The sequence below is a fragment of the Canis lupus genome, chromosome 30 (genome assembly GCF_011100685.1).
Source record: "Canis lupus familiaris isolate Mischka breed German Shepherd chromosome 30, alternate assembly UU_Cfam_GSD_1.0, whole genome shotgun sequence".
NCBI lineage: Eukaryota > Metazoa > Chordata > Mammalia > Carnivora > Canidae > Canis > Canis lupus.
Genome location: NC_049251.1, coordinates 11,922,378 through 11,946,282, shown reverse-complemented (window position 1 = coordinate 11,946,282; position 23,905 = coordinate 11,922,378). Strand labels below are relative to the sequence as shown.

At 39.5% G+C, this 23,905-nt stretch overlaps 1 long non-coding RNA gene across 13 annotated transcripts in view; it reads right to left on the bottom strand.

The window, feature by feature from the left end:
* LOC119866882 overlaps window positions 1–23,905 on the bottom strand; it is a 136,049-nt gene that overhangs the window by 92,306 nt on the left and 19,838 nt on the right. For 6 of the 13 annotated variants that reach the window (XR_005381576.1, XR_005381577.1, XR_005381575.1 and 3 more), the window contains one exon: window positions 21,169–21,255. The exons of the other annotated variants lie outside the window; for them this stretch is intronic. This is a non-coding gene — a long non-coding RNA (uncharacterized LOC119866882). The remainder of the gene's footprint in view (window positions 1–21,168; window positions 21,256–23,905) is intronic. 13 annotated transcript variants of the gene reach the window in all.

Genomic DNA, 23,905 nt, shown 5'->3' with positions numbered 1-23,905 from the left:
GGTGCATGGAGCATGCTTCTCCCTCTGCCTATGTCTCTGCCTCTCTCTCTTTCTCTCTCTCTCTGTGTGTGTGACTATCATAAATTAAAAAAAAAGAAGAGAAATATAATTGTAATATATTTAGAGTATATGATGATTTCACATATGTATAAATGTGAAAGGATTCCCAACATTGAGTTAATTAACACACCCATCACCTCACATGTTTATCATTTTCTTTCTTCCCTCCCTCCATTTCCTTGCTTCCTTTCTTTTCTATTTTGGTGAGAACACTTCAGTTCCACTCTCTTAGCAAATTTCAAATTTCAGTTATATAATACAGTATTATCAACTATAATCACTGTTATATATTAGATTCTGGGACCTTATTCATCTTATATCTGAAAGTTTATACTTTTATACTGGTCATTCCCTATTTTCCCCACTCCCAATCCCAGGCAATCATCATTTTACTCTCTGATTCTGTTTTGAACTTTTTTTTTCAGATACCACATATAAATTATACTGTGTGGTATTTGTCTGGTTTATTTCAGGTAGCATAATTGTTTATCCATGTTGTTGTAAATACTAGGATTTTCTTCTTTTATAACGATAAATAATATTCCTTTATATATATACATACATATATATACACACATATACCATATTTTCTTTATCCAATCATCAGTCAGTTGATATATAGGTTATTGCCATATCATGGCTACTGTGAATAATGTTGCAATGAACATGGGAGTACAGAGAGTGATTTCATTTCCTTTACGTATATACCCAGAAATGGGATTGCTGGATCATATGGTAATTCTATTTTTAATTTCTTCAGCAGTCTCCATACTCTTTTCCATAGAGGCTATACTATTTTACATTCCCATCTACAGGATATGTGTTTCTTTTTCTCCGCATCCTTGCCAGCATTTGTTGTCTCTTGTCTTTTTTGTAATAGCCGTCCCAGCAGTTATAAGGTGATATCTCCTTGTAATTTTGATTTGCATATCCCTAATTAGTGATGTTGAGCACCTTTTCATGTACTTGTTAGCCATTGGATTTCTTCTTTAGAAAACTGTCTATTCAGTTCCTCTGCCCATTAATTGGATTGTTGTTGTTGTTGTTATTGAGTTGTATAAGTTCCTTGTATATTTTGGGTATTAACCCCTTCCTGGATATGTGGTTTACAAATATTTTTCCCATTCTGTAGGTTGACTTTTCATTTGTTGATAGTTTCCTTTGTAATACAGAAACCTTTTAGTTTTATGTAGTCTCACTTATTTTTGCTTTTGTTGTTTGTGCTTTTGGTGTCATTCCCAAGACCAGTGTCAATGGGGTTTACCCACCATGTTTTTTTCTAGGAGTTCTAAGGTTTCAGGTCTTATGTTCAAGTTTTTAATCCATTTTGAGTAGATTTTTGTGTATGGTATAAGATAGGAATCCAATTTAATTCCTTTGCATATGGATATATGCATATGAACTATTTATTGAAGAGACCATCCTTTCCCCAGTTCTTGGCTCCTTTGTCAAAAATGAATTGATCACATACGCATGGGTTTATTTCCAGGCTCTCTCTTCTGTATTGTTAATCTATGTGTTAGTTTTTATGTGAATCACTATAGCAATTACTATAGATTTGTAATATACTTTGAAATCAGGAAGTGTGAGGCCTTCAGCTTTGTTTTTCTCAAGACTGGTTATTCAGTGGTTCCACATGGATTTTAATATTGTTTTTTTCTCTTTCTATGAAAAATGCTATTTCAATAGGGATTGCATTGAATCTGTAAATCACTTTGGGTGGTATGGACATTTTAACAATATTAATTCTTCTAATCCAGAAACACAGAATATCTTTCCATTTCTGCCTTTTTAAATTTCTTTCATCAGTGTTTTATAGTTCTCAGTGTACTGATGATCTTTCATCTCCTTGGTTAAATTTTTTCCTAGGTATTTTATTATTTTTGATGCTTCTGTAAGTGGGATTTAAAAAAATTTTTTTTAAATGAGATTTTACTTATATTTTTTCCAATAGTTGATTGTTAGTGTATGGAAACACAACTGATTTTTTTGTATATTGATTATGTCCTGAACTTACTGAATTCATTTATTAGGTCTTACAGTTTTGTGTGTGTGTGTGTGTGTGTGTGTGTGTGTGTGGAGTCTTTAGGGTTTTTTATACATAAGATCATGTTATCTGCGGAGATAATTTTATTTCTTCTTTTCTGATTTGGGTGCTTTTTTTTCCCCCTTGCTTAATTGCTCTGGCCCTGACTTGCAGTTCTGTGTTGAATGAAAGTGATGAAGGTGGGCATCTTTGTTATAGTCCAGACCTCAGAGGAAAATGTTCAGCTTTTCACTGTTGAGTATGATGTTGGTTGTGGGTTTGTCATATATGGCCTTATTTTGTTGAGGTACAGTCCAATTTGTTGGAAGTTTTTATCATGAAAGGATATTGAATTTTATTAAATGCTTTTTTGCATCTATTGAGATGATTGTATGATTTTTTTAAAGATTTTTATTTACTTATTCATGAGAGACACAGAGAGAGGGAGAGAAGCAGAGACACAGGCAGAGGGAGAAGCAGGCTCCATGCAAGGAGTCCGATATGGGATTTGATCCTGGGATTCCAGGATCACGCCCTGGGCCGCAGGCAGGCGCTAAACCACTGAGCCACCCAGGGATCCCGACTGTATGATTTTATCCTTCATTTTGTTAGACTGGCATATTACATTTATTGATTTGTATATGTTGAACTATCCTTGCATCCCAGAAATAAATCCCATTTGATCATGGTGTATGATTCTTTTAATGTACTGTTGAATTTGGTTAACTAATATTTTCTTGAGAAATTTTGCATCTATATTCATCAGGAATATTAGCCTGTAATTTTCTTTTCTTGTGGTATTCCTATCTGGCTTTGGTACTAGAGTAATACTGGCCTCATAAAATGAGTTTAGAAGTATTCATTCTGGGCAGCCCGGGTGGTTCAGCAGTTTAGCACTGCCTTCAGCCTAGGGCCTAATCCTGGAGACCTGGGATCGAGTCCCAAGTCAGGCTCCCTGCATGGAGCCTGCTTCTCCCTCTGCCTGTGTCTTTGCCTCTCTCTCTCTCTCTCTGTGTCTCTCATGAATAAATAAAATCTTTTAAAAAAATTTAAAAAAGGAAGTATTCATCCCTCTTATGTTTTTAGAAGTATCTGAGAAGATTCATATTAAATCTGTATTAACTGTTTGGTAGAATTCACCAGTGAACCCATCTGATCCTGGGCTTTTTTAGGGGAGAATTTTGATTACTGACTCAGTCTCCTTCTTAGTAATCAATCTCTTTAGAATTTGTTTCCTCAGATTCAGTCTTGGTAGGTTGTATTTTTCTAGAAATATATTTATTTCTTCTAGGTTATCTAATATGTTGGGGTATATTGTATAATTGTTCACAGCAGTTTCTTATAATCCTTAGTATTTCTGTGTTACCAGTTGTGGTATCTCTTTTATTTCTGACTTTATTTGAATCTTCCCTCTCTCTTTCTTAGCTAAAGTTTTATCCTTTATCTTTAAAAAAAAAAAAAAGAGCTCTTAGTTTCATCGATCATCTCTATTGTCTTTTTTGCCTCTATTTCCTTTCTTCTACTAACTTCTAGCTCAGTTTGTTCTTTTCTAGTTCTTTGAAGTGTTAAGTTAGGTTGCTTATTTTGAGGTCTTTCCTTTTCCTTAATGTAGGTATTTATTGCTATCAATTTTCCTCTTGGAATTGCTCTTGCTCCATCTTTGAAGTTTTGATATATGGTGTTTCCATTTTCATTTGTCTCAATATTTTTTTCAAGGTTTCGCCAGTTTTACTTAAGTATAATTGACATATATCACTTACAAATGTAAGGTATGCAACATAATGATTTGATATATGTATATATTGTGAAATGATTACCATGGTTAAGTTTAGTTAAGATCCATCACCTCACATAGTTACAATTTTGTTTCCTTGTCATGAATCAAGATATTTTAATTTCTTTTTCGATTTTTATTTTGGACCCACAGTTCAGGAGCATATCATTTAATCTCCACATATTTGTCAATTTACTAGTTTTTTTCTCATATTTGATTTCTAGTTTCATAGGATTGTGGTCAGAAAAAAATGGTTGGTATGATTTCAATCTTCTTAAATTTATTAAGATTTGTTTCATGACCTAACATATGATTTATCAGAGAATTTCCATATATACTTGAGAAGAATGTGCATTCTGCTGCTGTTGGGTGGACTGTTCTGTAAATGTCTGTTACGTTCATCTGGTCTAACATGTAGTTTAAGTTTCCTGGTCGATTTTCTGCCTGGATGATCTATCCATTGTTGAAGGTGGAGTATTGAAATCCACTACTATTGTATTGCTATTTCTGTCTTGAGATCTGTTAATACTTGCCTTATATCTTTAGGTACTCTATGTTGGGTGCATATATATTTACAATTTTATAGCTGCCTAATGAATTGACTCCTTTATCATTATATAATGACCTTTGTCTCTTGTTACTGTTTTTGGCTTAAAGTCTATTTTGTCTGATGTAGGTATAGCTACCTTTGCTTTCTTTTGGTTTCCATTTCCATGGAGTATTTTCCTGATCCCTTCACTTTCAGTGTATATGTATCTTTGAAGCTGAAGTGTGGGTCTCTTGTAGACAGCATATAGCTGGTCTTTTTTTTTTTTTTTTTGAAATCTATTCAGCTACTCTATCTCTTTTGATTAGAAAATTTAGTACATTTACATTTAATTATTGATAGGTATGGACTTACTATTGTAATTTTGTTGTTTTCTGACTTTATTGTAGTTCCTTTGTTCCTTTCTCCCTTTCTCTCTTCCTTTGTAAGTTGATCATTTTTCTGTAGTGGTGTGCTTTTGTGTATCTACTACAGGTTTTTGTTGTGTGGTTACCATGAGGATTACATAAAACATCTTATAGTTATAACAGTCTATTTTAAGCTGATAACAACTTAACTTTGAATGCATAGATTTATATAACCTTCCTCATTTTGTTTTTGCTGTTCCAATTGACATCTTTTCTATACTGTGTATCCATTAAATATTTTTGTTAAATATTTTTGTCTTTTATCATTTGTATTATAGTTATGTGACTTACATGCCATCATTACAATATTAGTCTGAATTTAACTATATATGTGCTTCTACCAGTGAGTTTTGTACTTACATGTGTCATGTTACTAATTACCATCTTTTTATTTCAGCTTAACATTGTTTCCTTTAACATTTCTTGTAAGACCAGTCTAGTGGTGATGCAATCCTTCAGATTTTGCTTGTATGGGAAAAATCTTCTTCTCTGAAGGACAAATTTGCCAGGTAGAATATTCTTGGTTGGCAGTTGTTTCTTTTGAATATACCACCCCACTCCACTGTGGACTGCAAGGTTTCTGCTGAAAAATTTTTTAGTAGTCTAATGGGGGTTCCCTTGTCTGTAATAAATTGTTTCTGTTGCTCTTTTTAAGAATCTCTCTTTATATTTAACTTCTGACAATTTAATTATAATGTGTTTCAGTGTGGGCCTCTTTAGTGTCCCAAAGGGAGGCCTGCAGTTAGCACTTACTTACAGGCTGATTAGAAGTTAGGCCCTTAGGTACCAGGAGGGAAAGCATGCAGTTAAACCCCTTTCAGGGAGAAACTGGGAAATGGGCATTTTTGCCTACTCCCTCTATGCTGAGACTGGCTGGTTAGCTGTTGGAGTTACTCCTAAACCCATTTGAAAACTGCATCTTTGTTTGTTATAGTCCTATTGTACTCATGAATGCAAACCTCGTTTATTATCAGAGCTAGGTGACTTAGGGGCTCATCCCTTGGGTGGCAGCCATAAAAGTTAAGGTATCAGACATGAATTCACAAGCTCTTCCAGAGAGATACTGGCAACTTAATTTTATTGTTGAAGGGAGCTAGAGGGGAAAGATGAACTCCAGGGAGAATCAGAGTTATCCCCTAGATACACACTGGTTAGAAGCTGGATCCTCAGGCAGTGGCTTGTAAAGTATGCAGTCAAACCTCTTCCAGTGAAAGACTGGGAAATGGGTGTTTTTGCCTGCTCTCTGCACTGAGCCCTGCGGGGATAGCCACAGTGAGTGCTCTTGTGCAAGCCCATTAACAACGGCTTCTTTGTCTGCTTCAGTCCTGTGGGATTCATGAATGCAAGTCCTGTTGGCTATCAGATCCAGGCAATCTGGAAGCTTGTCCCTTGGGTGGCAGCCACAAAAGCTGTGGCACCAGACATATGTATGAAGCTCCTTCCAGAGAGATGCCAATGACCTGGTTTTACCATTGGAATGAGCCCAGCGAAAGGTATGGAAGTGCCTATCAGCTTGTTCAGGCTCCAGGGAAGATCTTGGTCAGCACTAAAATGCATGCTAACTGGAAGCTGGGCCCCCAGGCAGCAGCTTGTATATAGCTAAACCCTTTCCAGGGAAAGACTGGCATTTTTGCCAGCACTGTCTGCACTGAGGCTTGGAGGCATAGCCACAGTGAGTAGTCACACACCATTAAGAACAACTTCTTTATTCGCTATAGTTCTGTGGAACTCAGGAATCCCAGCTGTATAGACTATCAGAGCTAGGTGTTTGGGATCTCATCTCTTGGGGGTCAGGAGTCTTAAAAGTTGGAGCACTAGATGGGCAGTTCAAACCCTTTCCTTCTCAGGGAGAAGATGGGAGTTAGGATTTCCCTTGGATTATATGGTGCTGTACCAGGGGTAGGGTTTATGGGGAGACTGTTTCAGATTTTCCTACCCAGTTAGATGTGTATATCTTCTCAGTTGCCTGATATGTAGGAGTCACTCAGCCACTAGTTTCTGGATTTCTCTCAGAGAGAATTACTCCATGTGTAGCTATACATTTGGTGCATCCATGGGAGGAGGGAAATTCTGGAATCTCTTATGCCTCCATATTGGTCTGTAGTCACTTCAGGCTTCCTTAGTATAAATGAGATGGACAAAAACATTATCTCTTTCAGATTCTAGATGCTAAGGACACTCAGTAAGTGACTTTGCCTAAAGTCACTTTGAGGCAGAAATGAGCAGGAAGACTATTTTATTAATTTTTTAGTGAAGTTGGGACACCTGGGTGGCTCAGTGGTTGAGCACCTGCCTTTGGCTCAGGGCATGATCCCAGAATTCTGGGATCAAGTCCCACATCAGGCTCCCTGCATGGAGCCTGCTTCTCCCTCTGCCTATGTCTCTGCCTCTCTCTGTGTCTCTCATGAATAAATAAATTAAATCTTTAAAAAAAATTTTTTTAGTCAAGTTTAGTGACATAAAGAAAATTCATCATTAAACAAAAATTAGCAATTTTTACTTTATTCATTTACTCAAGAGTATGCTTACAATGACACTGGCTGAACTGCCACAAGAACACAGGAATCAAAACTATGCCAGACCATGATCTATCCAATATATAATTCATCTTTAATAGTACATCAAAAAAAAATAGTACATCAAAAGGATTATTTTTTCAGAGGATGATGTTGCCCTATCTGATGATAACCTTCAAACAGAAGAGGGTAACATCTCTTAATTTGGCATAGTAACCTGTCAAGCAGCTAGCACCTGAACATCTACCTGTATAGTGAACAAATCACTTACTTCCCAATAACTTCCCAATCTATTTCCAGCTCTGATTTCTCTCCTGAATCCCAGGCCCCAGCTGGCTTGCAAGTAGCTTCACATGGTGATCCCCCCCAACCAGGTACCTCCAAATCAACATATCCAGCTGAATTAAGCCATAATCTGTCCTTTACTCCTATTCCTGAAACTAGTCCTCTTCTTCACAGTGAATGAATGGCACCTCTTAGATCCACTTGCCCAAACCAGAAAGAAGTCAGTCATTTATGAGTCCTTTCCCTTCCTCAAAACCCTTCCCTCCTGTCTAGCAATGTCCAATCCCATTGATTCCCCTTGGTCTAGTGCATCTCCACCCCTACAACCACCTAGTATCAGCTCTCATTATGTCTCACTTGGACTATTACAGCAATGTGTTTATTGGTCTCTCTGGCATCCAAATGGCTCCCAGAATGATCTTTTGAAAAAACATCTTATCATGCCAAAATTCTGTAAGTTAAAATCTAAATCCCTAACATTTCATACAAGATTTTTTTTTTTTAATTTATTTACGATAGTCACACACAGAGAGAGGCAGAGACACAGGCAGAGGGAGAAGCAGGCTCCATGCACCGGCAGCCCAACGTGGGATTCGATCCCGGGTCTCCAGGATCGCGCCCTCGGCCAAAGGCAGGCACCAAACCACTGTGCCACCCAGGGATCCCTCACACAAGATTTTTAAAGATATTTCAACCTCATCTCCCAGAATGCTCTTCATTTACGTATATATCACTACTAACACACATATCTTTTGCTTTGGGAGAACCATTCTAGTTCCTCCAATATTTTTGTGTGTTCTATAAGTAGTTCTTTTAGTTTAAAGATAATTTTTTTCTGCTGGCTCCTTTCAATAGTTTTTCTTTTATTTTTGATTTTCTGTGATTTTAAATGATATGCTTAGGTGTAATTTGAGGGGTGGGGCATTTATCCTGTTTGTTGTTCTCTAAGCTTCCTGGATCTGTGGTTTGGTATCTGACATCAATTTAGGGAAATTCGCAGCTATTACTGTTTCAAATATTTCTTTTATTCCCTTTTTCTCTTTCTGGTATTTCCATAATATATATGTTATACCTTTGGTAGTTGTCCCATAGTCCATGGATATTCTTTTCTGTTTTTTTTTCCCAGTCTTTGTTCCCTTTGCTTTCAGTTTTGAATATTTCTATTGATATATCTTCAAGCTCAGAAAATACTTTCCTCAGCTGTGACCAATCTACTAATAAGCTTATCAAAGGCATTCTTCATTTCTGTTACAGTGTTTTTTGATCTGTAGCATTTCTTTTTTTCTCTTAAGATTCCTATATCTCTGCTTACATTGCCCATCTGTTCTTGCATACTGTGTACTTTATCCATTAGTGCTCTTTGCATAATAATTGTGGTTGTTTTAAATTCCCAATGTGATAATTTCAACATCCAGACATGGCAAGATGTCTTCAAGTTGTATTTTTTAACTTTTAGTGTGCCTTGTAATTTTTTTTTGACAGCCAGGCATGATGTACCCATAAAAGAACTGCTATAAATAGGCCTTTAGTAATGTGGTAGTAAGGGCAGGGGAGGGGAAGGGTACTATAGTCCTATGATTAGGTCTCAGTCTTTTAGTGATATATGCATCTGGACTATCACAAGTGTTTCTTAGGGTTTTTTTCTCCATCTTTAGTTGGAACAAGATGGCTAGAGTGGACTAGAGTTGGGTATTTCCCTTCTCCCAGGTCAGGTAGGCCCTAATAATACCCCAGCTCTGGTTAGGCTCTGGCTAACTAGTTTCCCTTGTGTGAAGTCCTTGTCAAAAAGAACAGAGTGCTCAGGGATCCCTGGGTGGCTCAGCAGTTTACCGCCTGCCTTCGTTTGGCCCAGGGCATGATCCTGGAGTCCCAGGATAGAGTTCCACATCGGGTTCCCTTCGTGGAGCCTGCCTTTCCCTCTGCCTGTGCCTCTGCCTCTCTCTCTCTCTCTCATGAATAAATAAATAAAATCTTAAAAAAAAAAAAAAAAGAACAGAATGTTCTGGTTTCAAAATGGTTCCTTTCCCCCTTTTCCTGCCAAAGTATTAGGGAATTTTTTTGTCTGATATGACTATGAAAACCTGGTCTAGCTACTGGAGATAAACTCCCTAAAAGTATGGGGACTTCATACTGAAATGAGCATTTCAGACTGCTCATTTTTTTAGTTGTTGTTAGAATGAAGTAATGACTTCCAAACTCCTTGTATTCTATTCTAATAATATCCCAGAATTGGTAAGCAAGTTCAGGTTTGCACTATCTAAATGCACCATGGTTTTTTCAAGACAACTTTATCCTCTCTCAGTCTTCTTCATTTCTGTCAGGAGCAGCCCATAATTTTTTAGCCACTTAGGGCCACTGCCAAAATTTCACCTACAACCTACCTATATCCCAATCACAATAAATACAGTACCTTCTTATTAGGGAAACCCCCACTACTTACTTATTCCTCTGCCTCTCCACTTCTCAGTACTGCACCAATAAAGGTAAAATCTGTCACTTATCCATATGAGAACTAATATGAGGATGTATCTAATGAGAGAAAAGAACAAAAATCTAGACTGCCACAAATACCCATCCTTCTTTTTACATACTATATTAGCATCCCCATTATTACCCTCAAGACCTTATTTCTCCCCACTCCCAGAAGATTCCTGAGTGGAAAATAGTGTACAAGAGGAGGGAGCAGGGATCCTAGTGTTCACCCAACTCTGAAAGCAGCCTTTGCAGCACACATAGGTTTCAAAGGTTCTACTGGTGAAATCTGTGTCCTAGGAAGGGGACACAGTTTCAGCTCCCCTGAGGACATAGAGGATTCTTAGATAAGGAAGACAGAATTCCTAAGGGGAAGATTTTACACATGTCCCTTAAGGCTCTTAATTCTTTGTGTATGAATTGAGAATGTTATAGATTAGGTGCCTTTTCTTTGCATCTTTGAGATGGATGCAATCAATATTCTGAGAGAGATTTTTTTCAGGATCTATGTAAGTGATTTCTGCCAAGAGATGAAGCTGAAGTGCCTCCCTGCCACACAGACACTGATAAGGGATACACAGGCCCCTGTGAAGATAGCACTGACCACAATCTTGGAAACAAGTCACTCTTCTGGCGAGGTACCACTGAGGCTATAGACCACAAAACACAATTTAATATCGTCCCTATCAGACAATCAGGTATGCTTCATGGGCACCCATGTACAAGAATGCAGAAAAACAAACATAGCAGATGAAAAGCATCCTTAGCACCAACCACCAGAGGCTAGCCAGTGGTACCCCAAGAAGTGTGTTTATAGGGATCCCTGGGTAGCTCAGTGGTTTAGCACCTGCCTTCGGCCCAGGATGTGATCCTGGAGACCCGGGATAGAGCCCCACGTCGGGCTCCTGCATGGGGCCTGCTTCTCCCTCTGCCTGTGTCTCTGCCTCTCTCTCTGTATCTATCATGAATAAATAAATTAAATATTAAAAAAAAGAAGTGTGTTTATACATTAAACCTGATGGGCCACAAACTCAGAAATCCCCTAGGTCAAGGATTGTGTATCTGACCCTAACTTCAGTGCTTCTGTGAAATTCCAGAGAAGTATCTGGATCAAGCAAAGCTCTTTGTTGCCCAGGCAGGCACAAACACTTGGATATTCACTAGATAAGGTTTGCATTCTTAAGCTATGGCCAGAATTAGATGGACTGCTTTGATCAAGAGGGATAAGGAGGGCAACACTCACCTAAGCCTTGGCTGCATGATGCATATCCCACTGCTAGATGTCAATCACATGGTTAGACAGTAATCAGGCATCAGAATTAGAACAATACAGACAAGTGTTTAACAGAAAAGATAAACTGAGATGAAATTGTTTCACTTTTCAATTGTTTAATCAGCTACCAAATAAATTCACTTAATGATTCTACTCCAGAATATGAGTGCCATAAAAAGTGGACACACTGAACTGTATTTCTTCTTTTTTAAAAAGATTTTTTTTAATTTACTTATTTGAGAGAGAGTGAGCAAGAGAGCATGAATGAGGAGATGGGCAGAGGGAGAGAAAGAAGCAGGCTCCCCAGTGAGCAGGGAGCCCAGTGAAGGGCTCCATTCTAGGACCTGAGCCAAAGGCAGATGCTTAACCTCCTAAGCTACCCAGGCACCCCTGAACTGTATTTCTTCTTATATGTTAGTTTTAACCTGGATCTTCCAAACTTTTGGAATCTGCTAGTCATTCTCCCTCCCCTATCCTCAAGGATAATTCCACTTTCTTCGTATCATTTTCTGCAAGTCACCACCCACATTCAGCAATATCTTTGGCAGTCCAACTGTATGTAACTGTGTCTGCTTCAAATACACTTATACCTCCCACACCTGATGACCTGTAGCTTTTAATCAAACACTTCATACCACTTGCTCTTTCTATTTATCTGTCTTATATGTGTGCTGCTTTTATTTGTATTTTGAGTCTTTGTGTAACTCCTATTTCTGTGAAGATGGTTGGTAAGCAGCCTAATTTCAGAAGCAATCTTTGCTACAGAATAAAAACTCAAATATCTTTACTTATAAATACATTATGTCCATTTAATGGCAAAATAAAAATATTATGCCACTATAATCTCCCTCATAGGAAAAATAAAAATGAAATTGGTCTTTTGGACCTCCAATCAAAAGGAAAAAAAAAGAAAAGTAATAGAAGTTGAGATTGTAAATCCAGGTGGGCTCCACCCATAGTCTGGTAGCAGTGGTTGCCTTAACTCCAAATTAACTGTCATGTGAGAGGGCCCATTTCACATCAGCTTCTCTATCTGGTCTCAAGTTGTACTGAAAAACCAGGACTGCCCACTACAGAAGCTGGAATCTTGTTGGCTTATTGGGTGTTGGGAAAATGAATTAATTCACTCAAGCCTCCCAGTGTGATTCCTATGGAACAGAGATTGGCAAAATCCACAGTGTTAAAATATAATGATTTCAACTCTCACCTCGGGAAAACAAAAATAACTGAGTAAATAAACTCAGTCCCTTGTGTGCAGCCATATAATCAGGATAAAAGTTCTAGAGTACTTAGGACCCCCAGCTTGTCCACACTACCCTAAAGAATGTGGAAAGAATGCTCAGAAAATAATCACTTCATGAGTTATTATAGGAATATGGAAACCCCATGGGCCTCTTTGCCCAGCACTCTTCTTGTTGAAGCTTGTGAATAAGGAATGAGGATGATGGAGAAAAAGAAGGAGATTGATTTATAGCAACTTAAACATATCAATGAAGAAGTGGACCTTAGACTATCAAAAATAGCAAACAAACAGACTATCAAAAACCCTGGAGTGCTCCAACTGTAAAGACCCAACAATTACATTACAGAGAGAAGCTGGGTCAGACTGTGGGGGAAGAAGACCTCAGGGCAGCATGAGCATTGGAGCTAAGTGTATTGTTATGCTTGTTTTGTGGTTAGGCCTAGGACACTGGAAAGGGATATGTGGGTGTGAAACAAGCTTTTGTTTAACATGTTCTGTCTGCCCACAGACAATTTGTGCTTTTCAGGATTCTGACTTACTGAAAGCCACTGTTTGTCTTCAATCCACTCTTACATTCCAAAAAGATGTCTGTTCTTGTATTGAGATAGTTGCTGAGCTACACACTCATTTGTGAAAAACTTGATCCCTACCATCACACCTACCACTGGTCATTCTGCTCACTCTACACCCATCATGAAACCGTGGGCCTTAGGATATAGGAGCAGATGACCTGGGTGAAAGAAAGATATCCCAGGGAAAGGAGGCCAGGAACCAAGGACTCTCTCTGGAGCCCTGACTCAGTCTCCACCCTTCTCCTATCCAGGTTCTCTTTTAGCTCACTATGGGTCAGGATATGCGCAGTTCAAGGACTACTTAACCGTACTCTAGATGGATAGCCTGACTTTTACCTGGAAAGATTCTATACGTCTACCAATTCTCTTAGCCAGGAGAGGGCAGCACTGATGAAGGACACCACAGTCAAAAAAGACAATCAGGATGGCTGCTAATGGTTATCAATATGGCCTATGGCGTCCCTGGCTCCATTGCTGGCAGCTTCCAGGACGTTCTTCTCCTCCCTGTGATTATTTGGCATAGAGGAAGAATATGGTGTCTAGAGTAGTCTCAGCTCCTCATAGAAGAGAAATCCCACTGTTCCTGCAATGCAGGAACGCAGGAGGAGACTGCAAGGCTAGCGTGAGAAGTGACAGGGGTTCCTAGTGACCCTTTTGGTGGCAATTATAGTGAAGCAGTATCGGATTTAATTGGCATGAGATTGCACTGACACCAAAGACAGAGGATAATGGCATGTGGAAGACAGGCTGGTGGGAGGGTTAACCAAAAAAAAAAAAGAAAATCAACACAGTTAGCTAGAGGCAGAGGAATGGAATGGAATGGAATAATGGAATCATTATTCCTTCACCAAGACACTTGAAGCCTCTGCCACCACACCATCACTCTTGACCCTGCACTTGACCTTACCATCCCCCAGATGGCCTCAAATGCCTCATTGGACTTACCCACAGGGTAATTTTACCCCCTTCTATTCTTGAACTTGGCCTCCCTCTGATTTACCAGCTTTGACAAGGCAAGAGCAGAAGGGGCAGCCACCACAGAGGCACAAATTAAGGATGATGGAGGCTCCCAACACAATGACCAAAATGGTGGCAAACGCTCCAGTCATCACTGCATGGACTTCAGAAGGCATGATGTCTGCAAGATATAGATGGATGAGCAGGGGTGCTTCTGTCTATAAATAAGGAAAGCTGTGTCAGATTCAAGAGATTGCATCTCCCCAGCCCCAAAGTACCCACCCTGCTCCTAGGACATATCCCTTCAGTGTGAGTACCCCTCTAGCACCCAGCTCTGTTCTCAGATCCTCCCAGCGTTTACCTCACCCCTGCTGGCACCTACTCATATCCTGGATGGCACTGTTCTCATTTGTTTTCACAGGAATTTTTCTCTCTCATTTAAAATTTAAAATGCTATAGAAGGGAAATGGTACATTTCTTTTGTATGTTTTCAGTGTCTGAAGCCATATACTTAATGAGTGATCTTATGGAGTGCATATTAGTTACTTGAAAAGTACTTGTTAAATTAATTGCAAATAGATGATTAAAGCCCAGTGTTGATGACAGAATCAAAGGAACCATGTTTGTTTTTAACACTGTGTGTCAATTATACTTCAATTAAAAAATAATGTTTGTGAAAATGTTATGAAATTATGAAGGCCCAACTATGTAAACTGTATCTTGAATTGAGATAAAATAATGTTATTTAATCACTTAATGAGCAACAGCTATGTGCCTACTGCTGTACTAGATGCTAGGGATATTAATATGAATAAGGCAAAGTTTCTGCTGTTAGATGTCTAGCAGAAGAAACTAAGCTGACAATGCATAATTTCAGCAAAATGTGGAGTGCTATGGAAAAAGTGTGCAGAAGTACCCTAAGAACATTTCAGAAACAGTTAATCTGCCCAAGACCTTGGGAAAGACCTCAATACTAACTCTGGGTCAATTTGACAAGCCATTGTCCCTAGCATTGAGCTGAATAGTCAATAGCATATATTGGGCACCTACTCCATACAGATAAATGTATCAGACAAATATTATGAGAGACAGCCTTCATGTTAGCCCTGAGCAAGGCAAATTATTGTCTCCTTAGAGACCCTGGAAAACAGAGGTCACAAGGAGAAACCTGAATACAGGGCTAACATCTTGCATAGCCCCTAAAGAAGGAGAAGATTGGATCAGGATATTTCCATACATTCCTGTGTAAGAAGTTGGATCAGTGGTTAAGGATATCCAAATTAAGTATGCCCAGATAAGTATGAGATGTGAAAGCAAGCAGAGTTTCTTTTGAGCTTCCAAGTTTTCTTTATTGGCTGCCCAAACCATCCTCAGATATTTGACGTATCAGAAAAAAAACATACTTTTCTCAACCTGTTGTCTGCCACGCTTTGTGTTCCCCAAAGAAAAGAAGATCAAGGGGATCCCTGGATAGCTCAGCAGTTTGCCTTTGGCCCAGGGCATGATTCTGGAGTCCTGGGGTCAAGTCCCACATCAAGATCCCTGCATGGAGCTTGCTTCTCCCTCTGCCTGTGTCTCTGCCTCTTGCTCTCTCTGTGTCTCTCATGAATAAATAAATGAAATCTTTAAAAGAAAGAAACAAAGATCAAAAGGCCTTAGAGTGCTTACCAACCCCACAAAGATGCTTCTTGCCACAGCTAGGGTGTTTGTGGCAGTGGTACCTGTGGTTGTTTACAAAAACCAGGTTACCCAAAGGGATATAAAGTCCTAAGGCATTAGCATTAGCAGGAATCTTGGAAAGTATCCTGCAAAACCCCTTCTCCATTTTACTGGTAAGGAAACTGAGGCCAGGAGAAGCAGAGTGACAAGTCTAAGGCCACAAAGTAAGTTACAAACAGAACCTGGACCAGAACTCAGGACTCCTGGCTTTCAGAACAAGTAGATTAAAATTCATTATGAAATAGAAATGCAGCCTCTGGGATCCCTGGGTGGCGCAGCGGTTTGGCGCCTGCCTTTGGCCCAGGGCGCGATCCTGGAGACCCAGGATCGAATCCCACATCGGGCTCCCGGTGCATGGAGCCTGCTTCTCCCTCTGCCTATGTCTCTGCCTCTCTCTCTCTCTCTCTCTCTGTGTGTGTGTGACTATCATAAATAAATTTTAAAAATAAAAACTTAAAAAAATTAAAAAAAATTAAAAAAAGAAAGAAAGAAAGAAAGAAAGAAAGAAAGAAAGAAAGAAAGAAAGAAAGAAAGAAAGAAAGAAAGAAAGAAATGCTGCCTCCTTTCTGTCCCTGCTCTGCCCCTCAGCCTACATAGGGCCTGGACATGACCATCTAAAATCAGGTATGCTTGAAAGAGTTTGCCTTTTCACATTGGCTTTACCACTCTACATCCTACACACAAGCACTTTTCCGTAATAAGTGTCATCTTCATGCCTCCTAACAGATCACAAGATGAAAGCCCACCTGCTGACTGGTATAAGAATGAACCATCCACTGCGCAAGGCCCAAGTAGCAGAGAATGGACATCATACATCCAAAAAAAGGGATGATTGGGAAAGTCTATAGTAAGAACGACAGGGCAACTGGTGAGATGAATGTGCTCATATGTGCCCTAAATGAACTGCATTTCAGGCCTCTGAATTAAACTCTCAGCATCCCAAGAGCAGCTGAAAGAGTATAGATACTCAATGGGTATTTAAACACAAGCTAGTTCAGGAATACATTTAAATTTATTACAAATCTATCATCCCATCAGTACTAAGCCACAAGGAGATGTTTCTGAGCCTTCCTCCCCAACCCCTATTTCATTCCAATTTCCAAAGAATGATCAAAGGGCAAAGACATTGATGCTATTTACTGAGGAGATCAAATTCTCTTCTTAGGGCCACCTGGGTGGCTCAGTCACTTAAGTGTTTGCCTTCAGCTCAAGTCATGATCCCAGGGTCCTGGGATTGAGCCCCAAATCTGGCTCCTTACTCAGTGGGGAGTCTGCTTCTCCTTCTCCCTCAGCCCCTCCCCCCTCTATTTGTGCTCTCTCTCAAATAAATAAATAAAATCTAAAAAAATAAAATCTCTTCTTAGAGTCAAATTGATATATACACTAGTTCATCTCTTGGACACACATTTTCTTTTTCTTTTTTTTTAAAAAAAGATTCATGTATTTATTTGAGAGTGAAAGAGAGAAAGAGAGAGGAAGAACCCTCTCTAGGGTTTTAAAAGAGCCCTTCTAAAAGGGCTGAGCCCTCACATTCAATTTCTCATACCTAGATCTGGTCTCCCAGCCATCAAAATTCATTAAACTGAGGATCAGTTCTGATGACCAAGATACCAAAGAGCCAGTTGAAGACCCAGGCCCAAAACACAGCCCTCCAGGACACTTAGGACCAATTAGAACATTATTCCAAGGTGAGTTCTGAATCCTAGTTGTTTATTACTTGGTTTGATTTTTAAACATGAGTGTATGTACTCTGGGTAGAGCCAACCTAGGATGTTAACAGTAAATCTGGAGTGAGGAGCAGGGGGAAATGGAAATAATATATAAAGAGCCACATATATCCATATGGTTTTTAAAAACTGTCCACAGACTTAATGACACACACACACACACACACACATATATATACACTTACAAATAAAAGTGTCATAAACCAATACTTATATTTTTTTAAAGATTTATTTATTTATTTATGATAGACATAGAGAGAGACAGAGACACAGGAGGAGGGAGAAGCAGGCTCCACGCTGGGAGCCTGACGCGGGACTCGATCCTGGGACTCCAGGATCGCGCCCTGGGCCAAAGGCAGGCGCCAAACCGCTGAGCCACCCAGGGATCCCCATAAACCAATACTTTTAATATTACTGTGTGCAATATGGATTCTCTATTGTATTTTCTTTTCTTTCTTTCTTTCTTTCGTTCATTGGTTCTTTATTTGCTTGTTCTTTCTTTAACACTGATCTGGATCCACAAATTGATATCAAGATTCACTAATGGGTCACAACCTATAGTTTGAAAATAAGTGGTCCAGGGCCTCTGAGAACTTTAAAATTTCTCTAAGGAACAAAACTGTCAGAGAAGCAAATTCCAGAGATTGTTAAAAATTTAGTTCTATAAAAAAATAAAATAAAATAAATTTAGTTCTATGCCTTTGTAATCAATACTTGACACATGCACTTTTTAATTAGTAACACATGGCCCTTGGCTATGTGATACTATGCCCATCCTGCAGACCCAAAACTCACTGCATGGCAGTGTTTGGAGCAGGCAGAGGATGAGAATGAACATGTAGATTCCTGTGAGGGAGATCAAATGCTCTGTAGACTCTGGCTATCACCTCTCTCCCTCAACTCTTACAGAATGAAATTAGAAGAGTCCAATCTGAAGACACAAGTCACATGACTTCCTTTCCCTCAAATTTCTGTAATGGTAAGATGTGATAAAAAGGTTTATTCTTGGGCAGCTCAGGTGGCTCAGCAGTTTAGCGCCACCTTCAGTCCAGGGCGTGATCCTGGAGACCTGGGATTGAGTCCCACGTCAAGCCTGATTCTCACTCTGCTTGTGTCTCTGCCTCTGTGTGTGGTGTGTGTGTGTGTGTGTGTCTCATTAATAAATAAAATCTTTAATAAAAAAAAAAAAGACTGTTCTAATGGATAACGAGAGTATTTTTTAAAATGGTCCCCTGTGGATCTCTACCCAATATCCAACCACTCCAAGGGCAGGAGAAAAGGCTAAGCCACAAATCAACTACTTAGGGTCTTGTGGTCCTTTGATGTACCAGACATGTTTGATCAATACACAAACTGGTTTCTTCATGTCTGAGTATTGGACAAGGAAAGAGAATTAGAAGAGAGGTCTTATATGAAAAGAAAGGAAACAAAAAGAACATATTGTCCATTGAGATGCCTCAGTAACAACAACGACAAAAGTCTTCACAGGTCACACTTGAATTTCAGAGCTGTTCTCATTGTGAACTCATCTCACTTAAAGGGAAATAAAATCTGGCTTCCATAATCCACCCTCCTAATGAGTGTCAAATAAATCAAGGATCCAAAATTTAGGCTGTAATCTGGTGTGTTTTTCCAAATTATCACTGTTGTGAACATTTTTTGTGTGTATGAACATTTCCTGTGCATCCATTGGAGAATAGGCAGAAAAGAGGAACTTCATAGAGAGTGTGAAAGTTATTCTCTCACCCCATACATGCGATCAAAGGACATGTGCATGCCATAGTCAGTTAGATGAGCTATGGCTGCTGTAGAATCCCACTCAGTATACACTGAACAGTAAGTTTGCTCCTTCAACTCTAAAGAATTGTAAAAGATACCAATCGGGTGCAAGAATTCTAGAGGACTAGAGGTGGGGGGAAGCATAAAGAGTATCAGGGAAGGAGCACCTGGGTGGCTCAGTCAGGTAAGTGTCTGCCTTCAACTCAGGTCATGATCTCAGGGTTTTGGGATCAAGCCCCCTGTCGGGCTCCCTGCTCAGTGGGAGTCTGTTTCTCCCTCTCTCTCTATCCTCATTCTCTCTCTCTCTCTCTCTGAAATAAATAAAAATAAAGTCTTTTTAAAAATAAAAAGAGTATCAGGGAAGTAAGGGAGACACATATGGCCACCATATCAGTTCAATAGCTTAATGTAGCTGCAAGCCTCTATGTTTTATTTCACTGAAAAGGAGTATGGTTTTTCTCATTTTTGATACAAGCCCTGACAATAAACAGACTGAAATTCTTCCATGAAACTTAACCTTCCCCGCCCCCCACTCCCTGGCCTCCAGCAATGTTGAGACATGAGGCTACAAGAAACTGAAGTCCAGTACATGGAGGCCTGTTGCTATTTGCTCCCTGAGCCTTGCGTTTCTAAGTGTAGGGGAGTGGTTTGAGAGACAGCTCAGGAGCTGTCAAGGGAGAAAAAGGGAAGATAATCAAATCTTATTCATCATTTCATCCAAAGCTTCAGGCAGGAGTTTTTAAAGGCCTTTAGACATCTTGTTCGTTTTTTACCAAAGAGCCTTTTTCAGAAAGTGGTGAACCAGGACCAAGAACACCAAACAGGTGAGGACAGACAAGGCCAGTGCCCTCTGGGAATCCACGATGCAGGTGCCAGGAAGTAGGTAGCTTAAGCTAAAAAGAGAAGGTACCAAGTGAGGATCAGCAAACAGGGCTCCTTGGGGGCAAATGAAGCTCTAATGATGAATGCCTGAGACTTAAAGCAAGAACTGTCCAGTGACCTTGCTATCCAGCCCTAAGGGTCAGGCTGAACTACAGTCCTCAAGGCAAAGATCGATGGCCATTTTCTGCTTGAGGATTCCCAGGAAGAGTCCAGCTTAGTTTTCACTGATTTCTAATGAAATCTCACTCCCTTCTATTTTATCTGATATCCTCTTTTGGTCCCTTGGAGTAGATTTGATCAGCATCTACCACTAGACTCTTCAAAAGTCATCTGTTCTCAAAACCATATAACAGCAGTCATTTTAATCTTTCCCCTGGAGCAAAACCACATAAACAAGGTTACTCTTAAGAAGTGTAGCCATATGGTTCTCACCTCGTGGCTGCTTGACTTGCCTCAAAATAAGATTTTTGTTTTCATCATCCTAGCTCCCTCCAATATTGGCCCCAAAGTCCTACACATCACTGACAGTATACTTTAAACAGGTTTTCTGTCTTTTTAAAGTGTTTTATATCATTGTTCTTACTAATGAAGCAGGAAATAAGTAATATATACTAGGCTTCTCTTGTAAAGACTATAACAAGCTGCATTGACTCAAGAGACAAGAAAGAAAAAACCCAGATTCTCTCAAATATCTAAGTCTATCAAATAGTATAGTTTTGAGAAATAGTTCATTCTCAGGTTTTACCTATTCCTAGAACTGCAACTCAATAAATTATGTTCACTTACAAGTCATTAAGATCTATACACCAAATAGCCCTTTAGATCAGTTTGTGAATAAAGTTGCTTTCCATCTAGCAATTGTCTTGCTACAAGGCTACATTCCTAAAATAACTGTTGTCTCTTGCTTCCATGAATTCTCAACATCTCACCCAAACAGGCCCAGCAGGATCTTCTTGAACAAGCCAGCATATGTTTTAGAGAAACTTCTTGCTCTGGTAAAAGGCTGTAGGTTCCTCCTGATAAGAACAGCAAAACTAAGTTACAAAAATTACTTCATCCCATTTGTATCAATTCCCAGAATTTATATTACCTGGCCTGGGAAGAATTTATTAACCAATGAGAAAAATTATTCAGCCATGGTACAATAGATAATATTGTGGCATGGCAGAAAGGCCAATCAAACCTTGCCAAGGAGGAGCAGGTCAGAATAAGCCTACCCAACCTGGACTAGCAATATCCTCAGTAATCTCCAACCACAGAATTGGACACTAGTCACATCAGGAGAGACTCTTGGAACTGACTTCTCCCTTGTTCCTTAGGGACAAGGGATTGTTTAGCTTCCAAGATTCAGAAAAGGGCTTATTCTGAGAGGCAGCTTTGACCAATCTTCCCTAAGAACCATACGAACCCATAACCCTGAGCAGTCAATCAGATGTGCACTGACAGACTGGAAGAAAATCACTACCACCGTCAAGAATCCCTGGTGAGCAGGACCTGATGCTATTCCAGTTGACCACTGACATGTGCTTTCTATGTGCTGGGCTCTTTGTGGGAACTTTATAAAGAGTAGCTCATTGACTCCTCCGAACAATTCTGGAGGTGGTTACTATTATCTTTTCCATTTTACGAATGTGGAAACTGGAAAACAGAGATGTTAAGTAACTTTCCCAAGGTCATTGAAGGTGTAAGGAGCATAGACAGAATGCAAACTCAGGCAGCCCGACTTCAGAATCTGAGCTCTCAACCATCCTCCTATCTTACCTAGGCCAGGCTCACCCATCTCTGCCCTTCCTAAGTATCTTCAGCACACTTAAGTCATATGAGCAAAGATCTCCAATTTGCAAACTCTTCAAAGGTCCAAAGAAGGCAAGACCAGCATGAAGGTCCCGTTGGCCATCATGCTGAGCCAGTACAGCATAGCCAGGGCTGGGACCAGTCACTACGTTCAGATGCCCAGGGGTCTTGGTTCACAGATTTCCATGACTCTCCACTGCTATCTCTGCCATCTGAGATGCTCCCTCTTCCTTAAGCATAGCCTTCCTTTTCACTCTTCCCTCCTCCTCATTTCCCCTTTGCAGGGAGCCCAAGCCTGTGTTAGTTGAATAGAGAGTATATTACCAGATATAGGTAATTTGAGAAAAGAGAAAAAAACCTTTATTGCCACCTAACTGAATCAATTCAAAAGGATACATCTCATGAACTCTGTTGCCTTTCCTTGCTTAATAGAGAAAGTAGTGAGTAAAAGAGATTGCTTAGAGGTATTTGTGTGCCTGAAGTACTTTATTATCTCTGGAACATCATTTGCAAAGTGTATCAAGGAACTAATTTAGTTTTAATCTAGACTTCCTGTGTCAGGTACCTTTGGTTTGCCCCTCCAGATCCACTCTCCACCCAGCTCTGTACTCCATGAGCCTGACCCTGTGGACTACCTGGAGGGCTCCCATGCCTTCCAGCTCATCTGATTGGGTTCTACCAAGGGGACCCACAAAGAGATCAGAGTGTATGAAAAGACTGAGGTCACTGTATTGAGGAGGTCTTTATCTGACTCTCCTCCTGGGTTCTCTTACATCTTGTCCCTTCAGGCCTAGGAATAGTAGCGGTTCACTGCTTACTGCCTCAGGTTCTTGCACTATCCTTTCTTGTGGCTCCACTACATCTTGCACACATCTTTCTAATGGTCTCTTTGTAAATGAACCCTCCTATAATTATCTGAATTTAAGTATTCCATCTGTTTCCTGTTGGGACCCAAACTGATACACTAGGTGAAGCTGATTTAAAATTATACCCAGTCAAATGCCAGTTCAGTAAAGCCACTGCAAAATTAGAGGGGGTATACTAGTCCAAAAATAAATAGAAATCACATGCCTAGAAAAGGTTTGTCATCACTTTGTAACCACGTTCAACTATTTCCTGGGAACTAAAGTTCAGTGGGTACCACCAGAAATGAGTTAAGAACAATAACTTTAGCAAAATCTATTAACATTCTAATCCTAGAATATCAAGTTGAAACTAGACCTCTCTGGTTAAAATTTTAAATAAAAAAAGAAAGCCATAAGGGGTATTGCAAAGGAAAAGAGAAAACAAACTCTCACACTCTTTTAAACCAATTAAGCAGCAGAGCATAGAGGTATGAGAAATCGTGGTCTTGGTATCTTGCTTGGCCAGGGCTCTTGTTAATACTACCTAGCTCTTTGCTTTACATGACATTACAATTTGAGGGTTAGTAACTGTTCTATCTGAAAGCTGAATCGAGAAGAAATCTGTCTGATAAATGGTGAATCATAATACCTTGTCCAATCATAATACCTTCACTTTCTGTTAAGTATGTACCCATTAATAAATTCTCTAAGTATGTGTATGGGACCCTTTTCAGATATGTACTAACAATAACCTTCTCTCATGCTTACTGCTTGCAGCCTCAACCGATAGAGCATGAAAGAGTAGAGTAAAGGCATTAAGTCATGCTAGGTGAACAGAACATTAGTGGGTACTATAGGTTAGGCTTAGCAGCAAAAGTGTTCATGCATTTTTGCAATGACTTTATTCATAGGATGTGAAAACTCAACTAAGTGAGACAAAGCTATGGAAACTCCCAGGGCCTGCAGTACTAGCATTTAGCAGTTAGAATGGAAAGCTTAGGATGACTTTCAGAAAGTCCATCTGCAG